The 12,945-nt window shown below is 54.0% G+C and overlaps 1 long non-coding RNA gene across 1 annotated transcript; it reads left to right on the top strand.

Moving 5' to 3' along the window:
- Positions 1 to 6,519: 6,519 nt before the first annotated feature.
- On the top strand, positions 6,520 to 8,981 carry LOC135577834 (uncharacterized). Its single transcript, XR_010469370.1, has 3 exons — positions 6,520 to 6,653; positions 7,116 to 8,480; positions 8,652 to 8,981. It is a non-coding gene; the product is annotated as an uncharacterized LOC135577834 (long non-coding RNA).
- The last annotated feature ends 3,964 nt before the right edge of the window (positions 8,982 to 12,945 follow it).

The following is a 12,945-nucleotide window of genomic DNA, read 5'->3' as shown; positions in this document are numbered from 1 at the left end:
GACAAAAACAAAGAATCAGCGTGGTGAGGCTGTCGAGTGGCCCTTGGTTTGTCCTGCAAACAACCTCTGAATGCGGATTCTTGCAGGTGCAACGGAGCAGGCAGCAGCATCTGAGTAAAGCTCTGGGGGACGGGGTCCTGTGTGCTGGGGACAGCTTCCCTCGCCATTCTCTGCTCCCTCCTCCTTCAAGCAGGGGCTGCCCCACGCCGCGCACAGCCAGTCCCAGCCGGGCCCAGAGGTGGGTGTCTCCATGACAACCGCCCGGGCTCTGTGATGTCATAACCAGAGGCCATTGTGACACGGGGTCGACATCACCAGAGGCCGTTGTGACACGGGGGTCCCCGCCCTGACCGTGGGGGTATTTAAGGAGCGAGAGCCCTGGGGTGCTCACTCCCAGGAGAGCAGCTTCTCAGGAGCAGCAGCTTCTCAGGAGGCAGCAGCTTCTCACGAGGCAGCATCTCCCCTGGGTGCCCGTTGCGGCTCTTTGATAGAGGAGACCCAAGATGCCAACTGACAAGGAGGTGTCCTGCTCCTCCTCCTGCCCGCAGATCGGCCACAGCCTGGGCCAGCACACCCTCCAGAGCACCTGGGTCACCCCCTCGGTCCAGGAGCGCTTGCAGGACCACCATAAAGGTCCCCAGGAGGGGTCTGGCTGGCCTCGCAGCACCAACAGCGAGGCAGCAGCAGAGGCAGAGTGCCCGGCACCTGCCCCACAGGGCCCCACAGCCGACGACGCGGCTCTGTGGGACACAGCCCAGCGCATCGTCAGTGAGGCCGTGCGCAGGGCTGTGGCTCAGATCGTGGCAGCTGGCCAGGAACCGGAGGAACAGCAGGACCTGGCCCAGCACGTGGACTTGCAAGATGAGAACAGCAAAGAGGGGTGCCAGGGCGGAGACACCATCCACAGCACCTGGATCAACCCCTCGGTCCAGGAGCACCTGCAGGATGCCCCTGCAGGTCCCCAGGAGGGGTCTGGCTTGCCCAGCTGCACAGACATGGAGGCGGCAGCAGAGGCAGAGCGCCCGGCACCTGCCCAGCACAGCCCCACAGAGGACGATGTGGACCTGTCAGACATTGTGGAGTACATCGTCAGTGAGGCCGTGCGCAGGGCTGAGGCTGAGATCCAGGGACCTGGCCAGCAACCGGTAGAACAGCAGGACCTGGCCCAATGCACGGATGTCCCAGTGGCAGCAGCAGCACCTGCAGGACTTGAAGCCATTGAGGCTCATTTGGCAGGAGAGGATGAGGGACAGGCCAGCACAGCCCCTCTCGTCCCAGCTGCAAAGGAGGAAGAAGAGAACACAGTTTCTCCAATGTCTGCAGAGCATGGGGGAGAGACCAGCGCAGACATCGCCTGCCCAGCGCAGGGCCCAGCTCCACGGCGACGGCCTTCCCGGTTCAGGAGGGCGCTCCGGGCTCTGCGCAGGGCTTTCCGCTGCAGCTGCACCGCGGCACAGCAAGAGGAGTAGAGCCGCGACCGCGGCGTTCACCTGCCCTGAGGACATGGTGCTGCCAGCCTCTGCTCGGCCTTGGATTGTTTTCAAAATCAATAAAGCCAATTAAAAAAAAATGACAAGTTTTCCCCCTGTGCTCCTCTGTTCCTGCTCCACCTCGGGACAAAGAAGGCTGCAGGAAATCGCTGTCCTCGGGGTGTCCCGGCCTTGGTTGCCGGAAGCCCTGGGCTGGTGCTGCCGCAAGCCGGCAGTCTGGCTGGATCCCCCTCAAGCTCCCTTCCCACCCGCCTGTCTCCAGTTCCAGTCCAGGACTTGGAACATTTGAGATCTGTTGCCGACTTGGCCTGGTTGACCTGCACCGTACGGCATCCCCTTCGTCTCACAAGGAACCTCCCCATTGCGGGGGTGTTTCGGAGCACCTGCATGAGCTGATACAGGCGAGACCCTCCAAACCCGCATGTGGTCCCTCTCCTCCACTGAGGGTCTTCCAAGTCAGGAAGAGCCGGCTGCTCGCTCCCTTGCTGGAAATCTGAGCCATCACCCATCTCTGCACAAGGCTCTGATGCACAAGGCTGCCAGCGTCACGAGAGCACGTTCAGGCCTGAGACACTGGGGAGAAGTGCCGCAAACAGTGCTGGTCTTGACAAGAAATCCACCTGCTCAGAGCTTCGTCTCAGATGCGAGTTACTCTGCCCTGGGTTTCTGGGGCCCAGAAATGGAGGGAGGCTCAGGTATAAACCCAGTCAGCCAAGAGCCGCAGCAGCTGCTGATCCCTGTGTGGCGCATTGCAAACCAGCCATGGCTGTCTGTGGCTGCTGCATGGCCCGGGCTGCAGCCTTCGCAGCATCCTCCTCTTCCCCAGCACCCCCGTGCACTGCACAGACCCAGAGCTGATTGCAATGGCTGGGGCAGCACCGGGCAGCAGCAGCATCTCTCTCCCCAGCCTCCAGCTGCCCAGTTGCCCTGCAGGGAATTTCTGCCTGGGAAGGGCAGAGTTGTATTGCGATCGGCCGGGCGCTCAGGACAAAGCACAGCACCGCCACGTCCCCGGAGCAGAGCCCTTCTTTTCCTGGCTTGGACTGGTGTATTCCTCCTGCTCACAGCGCGGTCCTTCTCTGGGAGAAGGTGACGCCAGCACTTTCAGGGAAATTGGAACGTCATGATGGAGTGGACGTGAAACAGCCTCACTTCCCGAAAAGCCAGAGGAGTAAAACTGACATGGAACAAAGCAAGTAACTTGCCACAGCTGTCCAACCTGCGCTCCTCAGGCGGGAGGTGACCGGCGACATGTTCTGGTGCTGCGGGGCTGTGCCGCAACGAGTCAGTTGGGGCCGTGGCCAGAAAGGTAGTTATGTACATCTAGAGATACCCACATCGTTCTGTGGGAAGCATCTGTTTCCTCGGCACGATTTGGAACACTTTTGACACACGGGACTTGCTGGGCCCTAAATCACAGCTGCGTTGGCTCCTCTAAGCCTCCCAGTTCCAATTCTGCAGGTGCCCAGTTCAAGGTGTTGACTCAGCAATGTGTACTTCTCTTTAATCTGTATTATGTGTTCTCTCCGAAATCGACACTTCCTTCCTAGGAGCAATCTGGGTCCCAGTGTAGGCTACGAAGCCATTGGACTTGTTGACAGTAGTTAACCAACAGTAATTTGCCAACAGGAGGAGTTCTTGCTAAATTAACAGCAAAAGCCATGCTGACAAATGCAAGGGAGCAATGAGGGAGGGCTGGAGTCGTGCTCGGGAGCTGTGTCCGTGCGGGAAGGTTCATGTGTCTCGCTGGGTAGTGCCCAGAGAGTTGGTCTGATCGCACCGCAGAGCTCCCGGAGACATCAATCTGTTTTCTTCTTTCCTACACCAAGCTTTAAAGGCTGGTTTGGATAGTCAAATGGGATTCAAACGTAATGTTCCTCCAAGAAGGCCTTGGGTGAGTCATTTCCCAAAATTCCAACTTCTTTTCCCAGGGAGGCTGAATTTCCTCCATAGCAATCAAATGATCAGGTTTTGCACAGAAGAGTTGCTGTGGTTCTAAGCGTCTTTATTTTGTCTATGCTGCCTTAAAGAAGCAGCTGGTCTGCCTTTTGCTTTTGGTGATGGAAGTCGGGAATGGCCAGCGCTGTGCTTCATGTCAGGATGGTTTCATTCTCGAATTATTGAAACTGAACTTTTGCTGGATGCGACTCCAAGAAAAGGCCTCAGCCTCTTCCAGGGCCCTGGGAGGAAGGAAACTTTAAAAATTTCAACATTAATTTTAGGAATTTCAACTCGAATTTTAGAAATTTTGACGTGAAACTGTAAAAAGTTTGAGGGGAATATGAAAAATTTTTTTGGGGATTTTGAAAATTTTGAAGGAAACTTTAAAACTTTCAACATTAATTTTAAAAATTTCCACTGGAATTTTAGAAATTTTGATGTTAAATTGTAAAAATTTTGACCAAAATTTGAAGAATTTTGACGGGGATTTTAAAAATTTTGATGGGAACTTTAAAAATTGGAACGTTAATTTTAAGAATTTCAACTGGAATTTTAGAAATTTTGACATGAAATTGTAAAAATTTTGACTGGGCTTAGGAAAATTTTAGTGAGAATTTTAAAAGTTTCAACAGGATTTTAATATTTTTGTTGAGAATTTAAAAATTTCAAAGGGAATTTGAAGAATTTGGATGGGAATTGAAAAATTTTAGTGAGAATTTTAAAAGTTTCAACAGGATTTGAAAAATTTTGAGAGGAATTTGAAAAATTTCAATGGGAATATGAACAATTTGGATGGGAATTGAAAAATTTTGAAGGGAATTTGAAAAATTTCAACATTAATTTTACAAATTTCAACTGGAATTTTAGAAATTTTGGCGTGAAATTGTAAAAATTTTGACAGGGATTAGGGAAATTTTAGTGAGAATTTTAAAAGGTTGTTGGCAGAGGTTGTTCTCAGCTGCTGCTCTGTGCAGCTTGGTTCAAGAGCCAGCTGGGGGCTTCTTTGGAAGGGAGGTTTCTTGTTCTGTGCTCACTGCTCCTCGGGACCCTGCACAGGAGCGCTGTTGGGGTCTGCAGGGACGGGTGGGACCTGCTGTGACTCCTGGTGAATGTGAACTCAACTTGTCCTGATGGCCTCGAATGAAACCAGACTGACTGTAGGTGCTTTTCTTCCCTGTTTCAGTTCCAAACTACACATTTGGCACTGAAGAACATGAGACTTTGTGCTGTTTTTCGGACGTCAGTGGCTGCGGATCAGCTGAGAACATCACTGCCTTAGGTAACGGGCAGGTGATCTGTGATCAGGGCTGTGGACTTGAATGTCCGTGCTTTCATGAACGTTTTCTGGTCTTGCCATTTCACAGCCCTTCCTTCTCCTGGAAATTTAATCCAGCATTTCTTATTCTGAGGTTCAGACGGGAGTTGGACTTACTGTTGAACGGCTGATACAATGTGCTCCCTGACGAGCACATCTTGCTTTTTTGTTGTTGTTTTCCAACACCGTCTGAACTTTGGTCAGCAAGAGGAAGAGTGGTGACAGAGTCTGTTATCTGAGAGTAACGTGTTCCTGTACCTTTCCCGTCGTTCTGTGGTGAAGGATTCCTTCCCTTGCAGAGAGGACTGCGAGACCCGCTCCTGTCAGGTGGGACTTTGCCTCCAAACGAGGTGCAGCCTCTTCCATTGTGACATCAGCCACTGCCGTTGTGTCACAAAGCAGCATCAGCGCTGAGGTCGGCACAGCAGGGTATAAGACCAGGGGTCTCCCTGCGCCTCGGTCACTCTCGATCTTGAGGGAACCGAGATCGCAGAGTTTCTGGCTCACTGCTGAGCGAGTGAGATGCTTGTTACCTGCACCTCAGCAGGTACCAAGGGACAACCAGAGAAGGTTCAAGGTCTGAATGGGTATGTTTGAAAACTCCTCCTCCCCTTTCCCCAGGTGTGTTTTCCACCTCATCAGCTGGGGTGGGTGGAGGGTGGGCAGGAGAGGAACACGAGGGCAGCCTGAGAGCTGGGTCTGGAGCTGCTGGAAGGCAGCAGCCACCTTTCAGTCTCTTCATGAACGTGAGGGCTGGGCCCAGAAGCCTTTGATCTCTGCGGAATGAGGGACAGGTCCATTTTAGATGGGACAGAGAGAGTCCCAGGGGTGGCCCAGACACAGCCTGCCGCAGTAATTGTGAGAGCTCAGCTCCGTCCTGTGTTGTGCTCTGCAGGGTGGGTTCTGTCCCTGAGCCTGCTTGGTTTTCCTCTCCACTGGGACCAGAAGGACACCAGCGTGTCCTCTGTTGGCCGTGGGTCTGAATTGTGTTCCTGACAGAGGAGGTTTCCTTGGGAGACCTGGTCAGCACCCCAGCAGGGCTCTGCCTCAGGAAAGGGGCTCGAGATCCTTTGAGGGGTGCAAGGAGTTCTCTAGGAGAACAGAAGGGATTGTTTATTCCTGATGAGTGTCGCTGTGAGCCTGTTGAGAGCCTCCTGGAAGAGGCAGGAGGAATTTCCCCCCTGCAGAGCGGTGTGTGCTGTGTCTTGGCAGATCAGGCTCAGGGCAGCAGGGCCCAGACACCAGAGGGTTTCTTTGGCACTTCCTTGGTTGCCCGTTGCTTGCCAGCACGCATTGACATTCAGCCCTCCCACCCTCTTTCCAGTCTGCATTTGTCTGCCGTTCTGCCAAGAGAAGGGCCGGAGATAACCCGGCGGCTAAAGAAACGCTGCGAGAGGGGAGACACACACCCCCCTGGCAGCTGTTGGACTGTAGGGGCACAGGCTGAACCTTCTCTTGAGAGGGTGGAGAACAGGAGCAGCACAAGTGTCCATCGGGTGCTGGGCAGGAGAAACAGGCATTTGTTATGTCCTTCCATTTCCAGAGAATCCCTCTCCAGCCCCACAGATGTGAAATGTGGACACAAGTCCTTTTGCAACTCCTGCTCTTAGTCCAGAGTCAACCTTGAGCCCTTTGTCCCTAAGGAAACAATCTTTGCCGTGACAAATCCCCCACTGGTGCAGCTGGTGACACCTCCAGCAGTGACTGGAGCTGGTGCAGGACCAAGCCAATGCACACGGCAGGAACGCCAGGCTCAAGGGCTGCAGTCCCTGCTGCTGCTCTCCAGTCTGCTGCTGATCTGCACGGGAACCGCCAGCTTCACCAGCCTTTTCTTTATCTGCTCTGCAGGAAGATGAGGACTCTCAAGGCATCAACCCTGGTGCTTCTCCTTGGTCTGTTCTCTTTCGGTGAGTCTCTGCAGATCTCCGACCTGAGGACGGTGCTTTAGGAGGTACTCGGGGCTCCATCCTGCCCTGTTCCGCTTCCCCCGCTGTGAGCAGAGGAGCTCAGCCAAGAGCAGAAAGTCCCCACAGAGCTGTGCCAGTCCCTGCTCCAGCGGGACGGGTGTGGGTGAGGAAGGGCTGAGTTGCCTTCCCCAGGAGGGCTGAGCCAGTTCTCTTCAGCCAGGGAGAGGCCGTGGCTGAGCTCTCCCGCCCCAGGGGCTGAGAATCTTCTGCAGGACAAGGAGCACAGTCCAGGGCAGGGAACGTCCATCTATTGCGGAGCCCGTACGCCATGATGGCCACTGTCAAAGGCAACAAGAGGAGAGACAACTATGGCACTTGGGAGAGACACAGAAAGGGGAGCGGGCAGCCCGAGGCATAGCCCAGCCTTAGACCAAGTTCTAAGCTCTTGTTTGTGTCTGACAGGTGCTTACCGTGTGGGACAACTCAGCACTTTAACCTGGAGCACTGCAAAAGAGTTAGGAGAGCTGAGCAAAACCCTGTCCCTGCCCGTCCAGCTCCGAAACCTCCAGGAACAGCTTTATAATCTGCGCTGGAGCGCAAAGGATGTCACTGAGCGGGCTCTGCAGGAAGGGCTGAAGCAGGCAAAGCTCCCAGGCGTTACCGGACGGGTAAGGGCACAAGGCAGAAGGATCTGCTCAGGGGTTTTATCCTCCCTCCGGCACGTATCCTACTCCATTCCTCTCACAGCCAACAGGCTGGTGCTGCTGGAACAAGTGCTGCCATGGCCACGCTTCCTTTTCCTGTTGCTCCACACGTCCTTATGGGGGAGAGATAGCGTGATGGGAATGCCAGCTGTCTGAGTCGGACCTTCCTCTGCGCCCAGATCTCGGGTCCTCCTCAAGGGAGGGCTGGAAAGAAAGAATGGTCTCAGAGGTCCAGAGTTAAGCCAGGCCTATCTCATGCCCAGAAGGCTTGTCTGTCCGTGCTGCCTGGCCTGGGGCCTCTCCGAAGGAACAGCCCCGTCCCACAGCTCCAGCATTCAGAGCACTGGAGTGAGCAGCCCCCCCTTTCTGATCCCAACAATCAGAGCAGAGCAAACCTGGGAGGCTTCCAGGCAATGTGGGCGTTCCCTCCATCTGAAACGGGCCTTGTACCCGCTCACCTTGGCTGGCCTTGCAGGGGAGCTGCTTGCCCCGGTCCTTCTCCTTCCAACAGGCGCTCTCCTTTGTGTTCCCAGGCTGTTCACGAGATCATCAATCAAGCTTTGGAGAAGCTGGAAGAAATGCAGGTCCCGATGCCGGATTACGCCCTGAAATCAGCAGGTGCCGTGACATTGTACAATCAAACGAGTTTCAAAGCACCTCCTGTCCAGACTGACAAGATGGGCATTGGAACATGCCCAGGGGTAGGAGAGAAGGGGCGAGAAGTCACGGGTCACCTCGTGCCCTAAAAGTGCCCCCAGTGACAGAGCCTGTAACGGGACAGACCCCATGGGAAGCACAGAAAGGCTGGTTCACATTCTTGCCTATTTCCACGGCCAAATGTGACAGTTCGATGACTCCCTGCTGTGTGTTCTAGAGGGGTCGTGCCAGCAAGACAGAGGGGAACCCACTGTAGGACATGGATGACAACTGAGAAGCCTTTTTCAAGTCAACAGTGCAATATTCCTCCTGACCCTGCCTGATGATCATGCTCGTGTTTGAATTTCCAGGGGCAGCCATTATTCTTTCCAAGACTTCTCCATCCCTCCGGACTGCCAAAGCCAAGGTGTTCTTGTACTCCCTGCCGGTGATGGATTACATGAGGTCTCCTGAGCTGATTCTGGAGGTAGGAGCACCAAAAAGTAGTAACACAAAGGCTGGGAGAATGAACCACACATGCTACTCTGAGTGTCCTTCCCACCTGTCTTCGCTCCTTGAAGCTTCTTCTCCTGCCCCCGTCCCGCATGGACCTGCTCTCCTCCTGTGTCTCCCTGCTGAGTGTTTCTTGTCCTTTCAGCCGGACAATCATCCTGGCAACTGCTGGCCCTTCCCAGGGAGTCAGGGACACGTCTTCATCAAGCTGTCCATGCCAGTCGTTCCCAGAGCCGTCACCATGGCCCATGTCTCAGGGACAGCGTTCCATGGAGAAAGCATCTCCGGAGCTCCCAAGGACTTTGCTGTCTATGTAAGTGATTTCTCTAGAGTTGGGGGCTCAGGGTTCCGGAGCATTTCTGAGCAGGCAATGAAGTTGGGTCAAAGATTCTGGTGGCCTGAAGCTTCCTCCTGTCTCAGAACAAACAGGCTCCTTGGAGTTGCTTCCTTCCCATTGTATTCCTCTTTTATTCAATGTACCACTCAAAAAAAAAAAAATCTCCTGGGGCAAGATGCTACTCCAGGAGCCACAGGGAAAAGGAGCTGGACAGTACATGGTCCTAAACCTTCTTGTCTTCCAGTCCCAGTGGCATTTGTGATCCTCAGGTCACCTCCCTCTCACTGGGAGCATCTGCTCCTTTTCTGACAGGCAGCCTGGACTCGCTGAGTGGGCAAGTGTGACGTGCTGCCCACCTGCAGCTTCTCGTCTTGTCCTTGTGCTCATGGTCCTTGGACTCCGTAGCTGAAATAACCCCGTACTTCACCGGCTGAACTTCAGTCTCCCATGGTGCACCAGATGCTCTTGTTTTCTCCACCCATCTTTCTGTAGGGCTTCAAGGAAGAACACGAGGAGCAGGGAACGTTCCTGGGACAGTTCACTTTCCTGGCGGCGCTGAATCCCAGTCAGACCTTCCAGCTGAAGGTATGGGGACACAGAGGGAGGAGAACTGCAGGAGAGGAGGAGAAATGCGGCTGGATGGGGAGAGGCTTCCCTGCCAAAGGGTACAGGCAGCCCTGTCCTTGAGCCTGTGCCACGCTGCCTTTCTTCTGCTTTAACTTCCTGGTGGTGGATGGATGGACTGCTGCTCTTCTTTCTAGAGAAGGCAACGAGACATGTTGGGGCTGCCCATTGGGATAAAAGCCATTTTTTGGAGCTCCCCATTGGGATAAAAGGCATTTTGGGGCTCCCCATTGGGATTAAAGGCAGTTTTAAGGTTCCTCATTGATCCCCATTGAGCCCCATTGACTCCAATTGACTCCCATTGACTCCCGTTTGTCCCCATTGGCTGCCATTCACTGCTATTGACCCCCACTGACTCCCACTGATCCCACTGAATCGCATTGACCCCCATTGATCCTCATTGACTCCCATTGACCCCCATTGACTACCAGGGAACCCCATTGACCCCATTGAGAAATTTGTTGGTTTTGAGTCTTCCCAGAGCAAAATCTGTCAGTTTTGAGGTGAAATTTGTTGGTTTTGAGTCTCCCCAGAGCAAAAATTGTCAAATTTAAGGTGAAATTTGTCAGTTTTGAGTCTCCCCAGAGCAAAATCTGTCAGTTTTGAGGTGAAATTGTACAGCAGCACTGGGTCTTCTGACTGTGGAAGCCTGTGCCCCAAAGCAGGTGAGAGCTTTCCAGTGTATTTGCTGGGGCACCTGGTCGCTGCTTCTTCCTTTGCTGTTCTCGTGGCCCAATGGGGTAGAGCAGGATAAGAACGTCTGCACCACCACAGCTCAAAAGCCCCTGCGGGGCAGCAGGAAGGAAGCTGCTGATCGAGGCCGTCGCTGCGGCACTTCTGTCAGTGCTCATGGGCCAGAGAGGAAAAGGCGACTCATTTCTTCTTGTCCTTGCAGAATGAGCTCCCTGGGGTCGTGAATTACATCAGGCTGCAAGTGCTGAGCAACTGGGGCCACCCGGACTACACCTGCCTGTATCGCTTCAGGGTGCACGGTGATCCGCCCAGAGATGGGGGAGACGTTCCTGTTTCTTCTGTCAATAAATTCCATTAATGTTCACCCAGTCGAGTTCCCGTCTGCTTTGCCTGTGATGCTGCCTGGTCCTCCCTGAGCTCACTGGAGCTCCCCGTCCTTCTCTCAACCACCAGCTTATGGGAGACTTCAGGAGCACACAGCAAGATTGTCCTTGTTAGGGGAAATGGAAAACTCAGCCACAAACCTGCAGAAAGCCTGACATGCACACACTTGCTGCGACACAGGAACATCAGCAAGGCCCTGCCTGGACACCAGAGATTAAATTAACGGACAGTTTTCCTATGCAAGAAGCAACTAAGGATCCACTGAATGGAACCATCTGTTGTTACCTGTTTTCACAAGAGGCATGTGATGCTTCAGCTTCCATCTTTCAGTCTGTTGCCGATGAGAAAATGGAAGTGTGGGTTTTTGTGAGAAGGAAACCTTAACTGGAAAGTGGGTTCATGGACTTATTTGCCTCTCTGGGCACATATTGAGTTAATAGTCCGAGAACGTTACAGAGCAAAGCAATCTCAAGACACTTAAGAGATCCCATACCCACACCAGTCTGTCCTTCCTTTTGACCCGAGCTCCCCAAGCCCCAAGGCAGGAGCAGGCAGGGCAGTCGTGCGCTCGGGCCGCACCAGAGAGGAGAGAGCAGGACCAGCGCTTGGCAGCCGGGGCTGGGAACAGCAATTTGTGCTCTGAGCTGGGGCTTAGTCCATATGCAAGCCCAGCACGGGTCCAGATACCAAACTGAGGGTGTCGGTTCACCCCCGATGCCACACACACGGCACCTTCTTCCATCGCCTCCTCCGATGAGCTGTTTTGCAGCCCCTTCCAGCTCAGCCCAGCTCAGACACCTGCACTCTGGCTCAGGGCTGCCTGGGGCTGGTGACCCTCGGGGCAGCAGCAGGAACCGCTCTGACCCTGGTTGTGGGGCTGTCCCTGGGCTGAGCCTCGGGCCCAGGGCTGCTGAACTGGGCCATGCTGGGGCCCAGGGGTGCTGAGGTCGACAGGTCCCCATGGCCTGTCTGTGCTGGGAGACACCTGCTCCTGCAGCACCCCTGGTCCTGATCCCGAACCTGGTCCATCCTCACCCAGAAGTACACTTTAGTTTGGGTTTTCTTTGTTAAAACTGAAGATAATTCAGGTAGAGGCAGAGCCTATTTAGAAGATTTGGTAGTTTGGGGACAGAGGCCAATGTGGGGCTGGGACCCTTGGGGGTGAGGGCTCTTTCTGCCCCGTGCCCTTGGCCTGGCGCTCACAGCTGGGAAGGGACTGTCCAAACTCCTGCTGGGAGGAGCCAGATGTGGCCACCCCCGGCACAGCCTCAGGGTCTGCTGCCAACCTGCCCTCAGATCATCTCTGCCCAGCCGGACATGGCCCAGGAGTCACTGCCAGTGCTGCTGTTCTCCATGGGGCAGCGTGGTGCTCAGCAGGCACAGCCAGAGCTGCTCCTGTGCCAGGAGAAGACTTCCCACAGAGCCTTGGCTGATGGTGACAGTTCCCACCAGCCGTCCCGCTCTGGAAGGTCCAGGTGCCACAGAGGGGACACTGACTGGTTGTCACTTGTCTTGCAGGAACAGGAAGCAAACTGTCGGGATTCTTGCCTCCCTGATAACCGTTCACGCTGGACTCTGTGTCCTGGAGCTCCGAGGACAAACTCTCAGGTGAGGCCGTACCCGTCACGGTGCACACGGTCAGGATTCTTCTCTCCCTGATAACCGTTGGCTCTGGAGTCCTTGTTTAAAGTTCCAGTGGCAAACTTCTCTGATTCCAGGTGGGCTTTGTTGTGTTCAGCTGTAGACATTGGTTATTGTCCATAACCTTGCAGGTACTGTTTTGCCTGGACGCAAATTTCTTTCTTCTCAGCGAAGTGCAATATCGGCCTTATCTTGTAAGTGATCAGTGTAGTTTGTAGTTGCTTTTGGTAGATATGAGCAGAACTTCACAGCTTAAAATTTCAGCAAATCCAGCTTACAAGTAACACGAAGCAAAGAGTATATTAAAAATCATACCACCTTAAGTCCCTGAAGAATTTATTATATTTAGTGTGCATCTCCTTAAGGTAAATGATTAATATTAAACTTAAATTGGTCTCATCCACTGACCTGTGAGTAGTAAAACCATTGCCACACAGCTCACTTATTTAGCAGGGAGAGCTCGCAGTGGCTCATCCACGCTGTCGTATTTATGGAATGAAGTGATAGACTCGTAGTCACATTGCACACGGTAAGAAAAGTGTCTGAGACTTGTACGCCCACAAGTTCCCGGCGTTCATCTGCTCTTCTGCTTCCCTGCGGGTCTCCTGGCAGGAGTTCTTGGCCTGGGTACGGCTCAGGCCCTTCCCTCCTCCAGAGCCTGGACCAAACTGCTGCGGGTTTGGCCGGGGGTGATTGGGGGATTGAGTGCATCTGCCACCCCTGGCAGCCCAGAGAGAACTGAGCCAGACAACGGGACTCC

Source organism: Columba livia, unplaced genomic scaffold, assembly GCF_036013475.1.
Source record: "Columba livia isolate bColLiv1 breed racing homer unplaced genomic scaffold, bColLiv1.pat.W.v2 Scaffold_153, whole genome shotgun sequence".
NCBI lineage: Eukaryota > Metazoa > Chordata > Aves > Columbiformes > Columbidae > Columba > Columba livia.
This window is presented reverse-complemented; position numbering and strand designations above follow the sequence as displayed.